General features: G+C 33.8%; 1 pseudogene; it reads left to right on the forward strand.

Moving 5' to 3' along the window:
• LOC110099442 overlaps positions 1 to 10,381 on the forward strand; it is a 71,585-nt pseudogene that overhangs the window by 48,926 nt on the left and 12,278 nt on the right.

Below are 10,381 nucleotides of genomic sequence, written 5' to 3' on the forward strand. Positions count from 1 at the left end.
AATTCCGTCAACGCAATTATGTGCAATAGAACTTCGTTCTATTACACATATTTAGTTATATTGCACATATTTGGGGTCTATTTGTTTACTTCATTTTTGTATGAGGTCACTTGGACCAATCCTGACCTAGATCAATTCAACTTCCAGACAAATCTAGACTCTAGGATTCTCCTAAAATATAGACCATAGGATCTACTCTAGACCCTCCAGAAAAGTCTAGACCTCTGGATCTATTCTAGGTCCTAGGATCCTTCTAGACTCTAGATCTTAGGATCTAATCTAGACCCTATGATCAAATCCATACTTTCAAACCCAAAATCCAAGGCTAACAGCTTAGCCAATTCAAAGTTTTTTTTCAAACACTTCAACATCTAACCAAATGACCTTTGATTCAGAGTCTATCAATTTCATATTGATAGGATATATCTCTATAGGTAATCCTTCAAATTTGAACCCATTCTGATGTTTCTAACCCCATAAACTAAATCAAAATTCAAACGTTGTAAAACCTTCAAATATTAACAGCCTATGCCACTAGACCTGCCACCCAGTGGATTTTGACCTTGAAGCTTTCTACAAAGCCTCCAATCACTTCTAGACACTCGATTATGACCTATTGAACATTAAATTACACTTTGGTGGACCCATTTTGACCCCCAATTGACTAGGGGTCAAAATGACCAAAATACCTCAAAGGGGTTCAAACATCAATTTCAAATCAAATGAACTCCAAATTGCTTGGAACCACTTCCAACAATTTTTGAATATCAAACCAAAACTTTTGAGCTTAGGCCCACCTTCTGGGTCATCCTGGTTGACCCAGTCAATCTAGTTGACCAAGTCAACTCAATTTGACCAAATTAACCCTTAAGCTCTTTCATATATAATTAAGCTCCATATCAAACCTAAATCCTTTCAAACTCACTTTACCACATCCCCTCAATGATCTAGACTTGATTGGACTCCTGACCTAGTCACCTGTTGACTTGGTCAATGGGGCCCAGACCCACTCAAACTTGGCCCATTTAGATGAACTAATGGTATATATTCAAACCTAATATAGTTGAGCTCTTTCAAACCTCAAAGACCCTTCAATCCTACTCTATCTCAGAGTTTAAATGCATTCAAACTCAAGCTAAGCCAAATCAATTCTCATTTGATTTGGTAAAGTCATGAGAACTTGGTCAAATCTATTCCAAACTTTCATACCAAACTCAAATCTCAGTCCCTTGACTTGACCTTTATTTTGAGTCAATTTAAGCAGCTCTTGAGGCCACTTGGCCGCCACCTCAACACCCATGGACCCATTGACTGGACAAACAGTCAATGGATGGTCAAACAATCCTTTAAAATGGCCAAATCACTCCCTATAGCTAATCCACTCTAATTAAAATCACTCCAGCCATTTAAATAGACTCTAGAACCTTCCTAGATATATCCTTAACCCTTGGATCAGGATCAAGTGGCCTTGATTTAATCCAAGTGCTCAAAAGGACATAAGAGGCCTTTCCACCTCACTAGTCCTTGTGTCCTTGAATCTCCAGCTTTCCATCCACTCCCAGGCCACTTGGCATCCATCTGGGAGTCCAGCCAGCCAATCATAGCCGTCCATTCGATTTGAGGAAGATTAAATAGGGGAAAACCATGAGAACAACTATGATTCAAATCCCTACCTTCTCTCTCAACACTGAAGCTCACCAAACAAATTCTCTTTTCATTTTGGCTCCAGAGACCCTCTTCCATATTCCCCCACCAAAATCCCATGATTAGAGGCGGCCGGCGGTGAGATTTTAGCCAAACTGAGACTAGAAGACCGTACCAGGCCTATAACTCAAGATCGAGACCCTCTTAGCCCTTGATGTCTTCAGGAGAAATAATCTAAGACAATTAACGAGTTCAACAAGCCCTCAAACATCAAAATCCATTCATTATATCAACGTAACGAGCTAACCCTAGCTAGATCCATTTAGGTTTAAATAGCTTCGCATAAAGAGATTATTTAAACACAAAATCATTTCCCCATTATTCTATTACATCATATAAATCTATGTTTAAAATTTTATAGACTTTGGTTCAGCCGTTTGAAAGAATGAGCTTGTCTTCATCATTTAGGGTTTAAAATGCATCATGCATGTGTTGTATATTTTTTGGATCATTGATCTTTCGATCAACGGTCCATATCTCGTCAACCTACGGCCTGTTCAAACCGAGCAGTCCGTGTCACGGTATAGATCCCGGTCCATCGCAATCTCAACCGTCCATTCCAAATGGTGGGAGATCGACGCGTGGCCGCCAGTGCCGCCGTTTTCGATATAATTAAAATCAATAATTTTAAATGCATTTAAATTACAGAAACTTCAAAAAATCATAAAAAATAAAATATTAAGCCAAATTTTTTATATAATACCTCATTTTATTCATTTTTTTATCCTCTATCTTTTAAAATTAGTTTTAGATAAAAATTGTATATGCTTTAAAAGTAATTTCAATTATATGATTTTCTATTTTTTATTTTATATTAGAGTAAATAAAAATCCATTTAATTTGAAATTTGGCATGAGTGATTTCAAGCATATTTCTGATTTCCAGTAATTTTAGTATATTTATTTGAAGTTTATTTTAGTAGTATTTAAATTTCTAAGTATAAAAGTACCTATATATTTTACATATTTTAAAATTATATTATAAATAAATTTTGAATCCATTTGCATGCATCTAGATAATTATTGGGACTTTTAGACAGAGCTTTACTAACATCAAGTGAATTTTATGGGGAATGATAGTTAATCAATGGGCAATTACTTTGGTAATGGCTTATTGATTAACACTTTAATTAATCAATTTATGTGTTCTTATTGCACGCTTAGGGTGCACACACATGCACTTAGCCTAGGCTCTCCTAAATTTAATGATTTGAATGTTATTGTGCATGTTTTCTTACATGTTATTAGAGAAACCTCGATTCAAACCCATCAAACTTAGTGACATCATTAAGGACAATAAATAAGGACATGTTTAGAAAACTTAGAGAAATTCTAGAAATTAGGATTTACATCCTTTTGATTTGAAATTTGAACCACTTAAACTTAGTGATACTCTCAGCCTTAGGAAAACTTTTCATTGATTTTAGAGATCATTAAGACCCTTAATCAATTTTCTTAAGTTCAAACCTTTAATTGACAATCAAAATTTCTAAAAATTCTAATAAATGAAATTCGAACAAAAAAATACATATAATACCTTTAACTACCAGAATTCAAACTTGAATCAATGAAAATTAAAATAAATTTAATTTGTCATCAAATTTGGTCTTAATTTAATTTTAAATAAAATTGAATATTTAATTAAATTAATTAATTAATAATAATTAAAATTTCCCAAACACTGGAAAATCTCTCCTTAGGTCATTCCTGACCTTTGGAGTTGATTTCAAGGAGTTAGGGGTTCATTTGAAATAAAATCACAAAAGCCCTCTAATTAAATAATTAAATAAATTCTAATAAATACACAAACGTAAAAAATTCATAACTAATTCAAGAAAAATCCAAATCAATCAAACTTAATTGCATTCAACTCATAATAATGTCTAATATGTATTAAAAAAATTAAAATTCTAGAAAATCATTAAATTTGAAAAAGTCAACAATCCGGTCAAATCTAAGTCAAATTTCAACTTAAAACTTCAAACCTTCATAATAAAATTTAGAAAAATCCAATTTTTGCGTACTTATAGTCTAATTGATTGTATTAAGGTCTAGTATTTTAATAAAATATTAATTTTTAAGAAAACACTTTTAATGATAAAATCAACTTTTGACCACTTAATTAAATGATTAAAATAATAAAAGAAATCCTAGAATTTGAAAATTGTCTTAAAACTCCAGAAATCTTTAACCAATCTTTAAAAATAGTAATCAACCAACTTTAATTAAAATTTATTAACTTTTAATCCTTAATCAACTTAAATCATTTAATTATATAGGGTACCAATAGGTAACCCAGGCCTACGAGGCTATTAGCTTAGCCCAAAGGAAGGTGAAATAAACTTCACGGCCTAGGTGAGAAACAAAGGTGGTATCCAACAAATAATTAAAATCAATCTTAAAATTAATCTCAAATCATTAAGACTTAAACTTTAACCAATATCTTCCCTTAAGCCTTTCAACCAATCAAAACTTCAAACAACTTTAACAAATTGCCCTCCATAGGACATATCTAAACCACAATGCTTACCTCACCACTTTAGATGGTTTGCTAGAATAACTAACTCTAGTTTTAAACTAGGCCGGTGTTTACTTTTCAATAGTTGTCTGCTGTATTTTTCATGATTTTCACTGCATGTTATTTGCTAGCTTATAATTGATTGATTGTTTATTTATTTACTGCACTCTATTGAGCATTTAAATTTCAAATATATCAACTGGTTAAGATCAATTATAACTACTTGGGATTATATATAACTGCTGATTATTAGGATAACCCTGCAGGATCAAGTCTAGATTTTTTAATTTTGATTAATGTAATTTGATATAATTTAAGTTGTATTTAAAGTGCTTTAAGAATGACACTAAATATCCAATTTGGAATCCAAAGAGGAAGGGACATCCCTTAGAGGAGAGTCCCTCTCTATTTGGAGATCCAAATTAGGATTACTTTCAAATATCCAAAGAGAAGAGGTAACATGCCTTCCAAAGGGGGAGTTCCTTTTCATTTGGATATACGAAACTGACGATCCAAGAAGCAGCAGAAGCACAAAGAAGTGGATGACGAGAAGAATCCCAAATCTCAAAATCACTTGAGTCTTAGGATTAGAAACTCGGGTTATTTTCAGTGGTGCCCGACCACTTTACTTTCCTGCAAATTCTGGGATGTAATAATAAGTGGCTCTTGCCACATGGACATTTAATTTGAGCTATTAATTTAATTGATTCCACAGTAGAACTACTTGATTTTCTTATCTTTTTACTTACATGTCAATTTTGATTTGACCTGGAATTTGATTGTAGGCTCATAAGGACTCATTAAAAAACTATTTCTACTTAAACAAAATTAAAACATTTAAGCTCACATAGCAACACTAACAAATTTAAGAAGTAAGTCAGGGACCGCCGGGAGTTCACATTTCATAATTGTTGCATGTTTCTTTCCACTCATTAGGCACCTCCCCGCCTGCAGGTTTTGGCAGACCACCTAGCCTATGAGGGTGCAGATCTATCCAAGCGGAATCTGTACATTCTTCTAGGATAAAATCTATTTTTAAGCCTGTTATAAAAAATTATTCATTTCAAATTTCAAGCATTTAATCAACCCAATTAGAATGTATTACATTAGTAATAAATTAAATTGAGTCTAAAAATTTAATTGCATCTATTTAGACATTAAACACCCAATATATGTCAAAGGGCCAATTAGGATCTGCTCTAGATGACAGCCCTATTCTCAAAAGCTTTTCTTAAATAACGTCCCTACCACTCAATATTAAATGACTGGATATATAATTTTAAAATGCCTCGGTGGTTTAGCTGGCTTCCCAATCCAGGCCGGGGTAAATCCAGATTTGCATTGCACTAGCTAGGTTCGGGTTACTTTTTAGTACCTAATTTAGATTTAGGTTATGAGACAGGCTCGGGCTATAAGACCTCAACCTCCAGGAATTGAATCCCAATTTTCTAACAAAATGACATTCAAACTTAAATATATTTCAATCAAATTCAAGCCTAACACTTAGGATAGGCTGGAGTGTTTTTGAAGTAATTCAGAATCTTAAAACACCTCCAACCTTTCTTCCTTTAACTCCAAAAATAAATGTTCAACCTTGAACCAATCCCACTTGAAATTCCAACCATTATCTCCTTTGACATCCAGGTTTAAAAATCTTAAATAGAATTTAGACCGCTATTTTAATCGAGAGTATTCATATGAAATTTCAATTTTCTATGATGTAATTAACTACGAGGGCTTACGCTCATAGGAGATTTAGAAACCCAAACCAGATTTTCAAAATTAATTTTTCAAAAATTTTAATTAATTATCTTTGGGAAACTCAAAATTCAACGATCGTTATATCCATTTTCAAGCGATCAATAGTGATTGATAACTTCTTTCCTCAGAGAGATTTATTAATTCCTATTGTGATTTTGACTATGAAATTAACGATCTCTTATCCGAGTTATTATAATCAAATAATTGATTAAACATTATTTTGATCTTTCGAGATCATATGTTATCTTTCCTGAGTTTGACTACGATAATCAGGATGAATTTAAATTTTATAATTTGAATCCATTAAGTAATGATATGTTCATCTCCCGAGGAGATATATTATTCATAATGATGTGTTCAATTTCAAAATTCAAGAAATTTAACTTTCCCAAAGAAAATTAAACCTTTTCAAAACTATATTTTTTTATCAATCAGTAATGCACAATCTATTCCAAATCTCTTTACCAGTAGCACAAGTTGAAACACGCATGTAGTCTTCATATTTTAAAGCATAGAAAAAATAATTCAAATATTTTGCATTAAGATGTGTTAAATCTCTATCATAAAAAGTCCATTCAGTAAAAGGAACTTCAGTTTTAATGTCATTAATTTCACGTAAAGGAGGTGAATAACCTTCTTTAACAAGCATCCACATGCGATAGTCAATCGATTGCAAAAATGTAGACATGCGAGTTTTCCAAAAATCAGAAGGAATATTATCAAAGAAAGGTATTTTGGGTAATAGAATACCCTTTCATAGTATTACGATTACTAGAGTTACCACGGATAAAAATTCAAAATTTTTCAAAAACTCATTTTATGAATCCCGCTCTGATACCACTTAAAAGTTTATTAGGGATGTTAAGCCCTTATAAACTAGTCCGAGGCTAACCAAGAGGGGGGGTGAATTGGTATTTTAAAAATCTTTCAAACAAAACATAAACTCAAACCAAAATTCACCATAATTAAAATTAAAGTGCATAAATTAAATGTGAAAAAATAGTAGTAAAGAACACAGAGATTTATAGTGTTTTAGTCAACTCGACCTATGTCCAGTCCCCAGAGGTGCCTGAAAGTTCGTTAGGGATGTTAAGCCCTATAGAACTAGCCCAAGCTAACCAAGAGGGGGGGTGAATTGGTATTTAAAAATTTCTTTTAACAAAGAATAAAAAATATAAACCAAAATCACGCCATAAAAAATAAATGCGGAATTAAAAGTGCGGAAGCAAGAAAATAAGAACACATAAATTTATAGTGGTTCGGTCAACTCAACCTACGTCCACTCCTTGGAGGCACCCTCCAAGTATTGCACTAAAAAACGTGACTCTTCTTTAGCCCCCACGGCTAGGCGGAGAAGCCCTCACAAGAACCTCCTTTTTGCCACCCCGGCAAGGCAGAGAACCTACCTCCTTTTGTTTCCTCCTGAAGCTGGCAGAGAACCACAACCAAAAGCTAACTCCTTACCTCTACCGACCCTTCCACGAATGAGAAACTCTAGACGAAGAATAAGAAAAGCGATCCTTGAAGCAACCCTTGTGAATCCCCTTACAAGCTCCCCCTTACAAGATCCTCTCTCTCTCCCTCTCTCTCTTTCTCTCCTTAAGGCCTTCTTAGGTTAAGGCAGCAGCCAAAGGTCTTCAAAAACATTGAACATGAGCTCTTAAATAGAAGAGCTTCAAAGGAGCTCATTAATTGCAAGTTGCCGACTTTATCATTCAGGCCGATATGGACATCGGCCTGGCCGATCAGCACTAAACTCAGAAGATCGGCCAGAGCATCACCCTGGATACACTCCTGGACGATTGAAATTTGGCTTGATCGTCCGGGATGACCTCACGATCGTCCAGGCCGATTAGTTCAAATTAGAGAAAATCGTCCTGAGAATAGCCCTGGATACGAGCTGGCCGATATTTATCGTCCTGAAGTAACTTAAGGTTTTTGAATAGATCGTCCTGGCCAATCCTGCGATCGTCCAGGATGATATGATCGTATCAATCAACCTTAATTACTCCCTTGATTTCCTGATCAATTATGACATAATTTGTGAATATCGTCCAGGCCGATCAATGATCGTCCTGGCCGATAATTTAAAAATACAGTATACCTTAATTGTCTATGGCGGCAACTTCTTTCTGTTTTGAGCATATCGTCCTGGCAGATACACGTATCGTCCGGGCCGATATGTTAATGACGGCTTCCTTAATTAAGAATCCTTATTTAGACTTTCTGTTTTAAGCCAGATTGTCCATGCCGATGTAAAAATCGTCCTGGCCGATATGAGTAAAAATAGAAATTCTAAGTCTCTCAAGTGTGTGTGTGAATGGTTACTTAGCATCAGTCTCTTTGACCATTACAAGTATACTCAATAAGTGAAAAACAAAAGTACAGACTGACTCAACCCTAAACCAACATAATCCTGAATTGGCTTCATCTTGTTCGTCCGATCTTCGATTTCCTGAAATGTTAGAAGCAACAAGCAGTCCAAGAGAAATAGTGTTTATCAATCATCAAAACATAAGCCATGAAAATAGATTTGCAACAATCTCCCCCTTTTTGATGATGGAAAAACACTACGAAAATAATTAGTAGTAAAAGTTCAAGATCGACAAAAAAGGAACCTCATAAACTTCTCCCCCTTTTGACATATCAAAAAGGAGGGAACAAAAGACAAATAGCAAATGAATTTTTTTTTTTTAACCAAGGCATGAAAATGATATAGTATTCCATGTGATTGATTTAAAAATATCTAGTGAGTTAAGTGAGTTACCAATCTCATTAATCCCATAGACAATAGTAGACATATCGTTCATGATTTACCCTTAGCTCAAACGTTTTCTTAGGGTAGAATCGTCTTTTGAAATCAATGACCTAACTCAAATAATTAATTGGATATGAGAAAAAGAATCCACCCATCACTTGTCTTAAGAAAAAAAATCTTTATAAAATAATGAAGTAAAGTAAATTTGTCACGATCGCAAGATAATCGAAATCAAGCCTTTGAGAACCAAAACTTCTAAGTTCTAAAAGATTTAAAAAGGGAGAATAGCTTGCTTTTGAGTGGGCTCATTTTATGCCTCTTGTCAATTTAGTGGCGCTTTGCGCATCTTTGATTTTGCCCCCGACTCCTTTATTGAAAACTCCTCTTTATATATAGCAGCTAACATAGAAGAAAAATTTGTTTACAATATGTTTACTTTTTGGGTGCAAGGAACATTGCTAGTTTATTTTCCTTTTCTCACTATGGCTAACTCCCCAAGAAAATTCACTATTTATAATAGATGATTTCTTAATATAGCATGTGTCCAAACCTTTATGATTTTCCTTAGAGTGAGCCATATATCCACATCATACTTCGAAGCAAAAATGTTTTAACAGAAAAATTCCATTTTAAGAAGTGTGAGTTTTATCAGTAAAATAAAAATAGTGAAGCAAGCTTAAATCTTTCGCCCTACACTTCCAAAATAATGAGCAAGGGTAGCAAGGCATTCTGAAATACTCCAATCATTCAAACTCAAAGGACACAAGTGGGTTTTCTTGCAATCATCTAACTCCTTACACAACTTCCAAAGCTCCTCTCAATGGGTGTTGTCCCTTAATACTCAAATTGCATTATCAGATTGCAACTTTTTTATGTTGTTTATAACCCGGCTCTTCAAGAATTTTTTTTGTACTTCCTGACATGCCTAATTAGCATTTTTCATATCATATGTTCCTAAACAACATTATGTTCTTCATTCAACCTACTCCTGCAAAAGACTTCATTGTACTCTTATGGATTGTTTATTCTTATCTCTTCAAATTGGGTTAATAAGTTAATCTTAACAAACTGTGCTTTCAGCACTTATGGAAACGTCATCACCCACTCCATTATTTATATACTTGACACTCACCATTATTCATTACTTATGATGACAGTAAAGGAAAAATTGAGATACTATTTGATTTGGACAAACTTATGGTTGTATTTCCATTGAAACTTATTGTTGGGTTCTTATATAGATTTATGTGCCTATGAAGTATATAAATAGAGAATAGTCTATAGATTATTAATGGCTAAGACAATCATTAATTGATTTTTGTTTTGAATTGCTCTATGAGATCCTTATTTCCTGCCTCCTGTCTCTTTTCTTCTAAAAAGCTGAAGGAGCTTCATGTCCACCAATTATTATTAATATGTAAGAGAGATGGAAGGAGAGAGAGAGAGGGATGATAATGAATTGCCAATTTCAAGTCTTTAGAAAATTGTGCATGATTTTTAATTGTTAGCCTTTAATCAACTACATATCATAGTAATGTCTCAATCGATGAAAATTTGAACCAAGAATTTGTTTGGGAGCATTGATGATAAAGTGCAATGATGTTATCACCCATGAGCCAAAAGATAACATTCATGCCAGTC

This window comes from Dendrobium catenatum, unplaced genomic scaffold (genome assembly GCF_001605985.2).
Source record: "Dendrobium catenatum unplaced genomic scaffold, ASM160598v2 fragScaff_scaffold_1643, whole genome shotgun sequence".
Classification (NCBI taxonomy): domain Eukaryota; kingdom Viridiplantae; phylum Streptophyta; class Magnoliopsida; order Asparagales; family Orchidaceae; genus Dendrobium; species Dendrobium catenatum.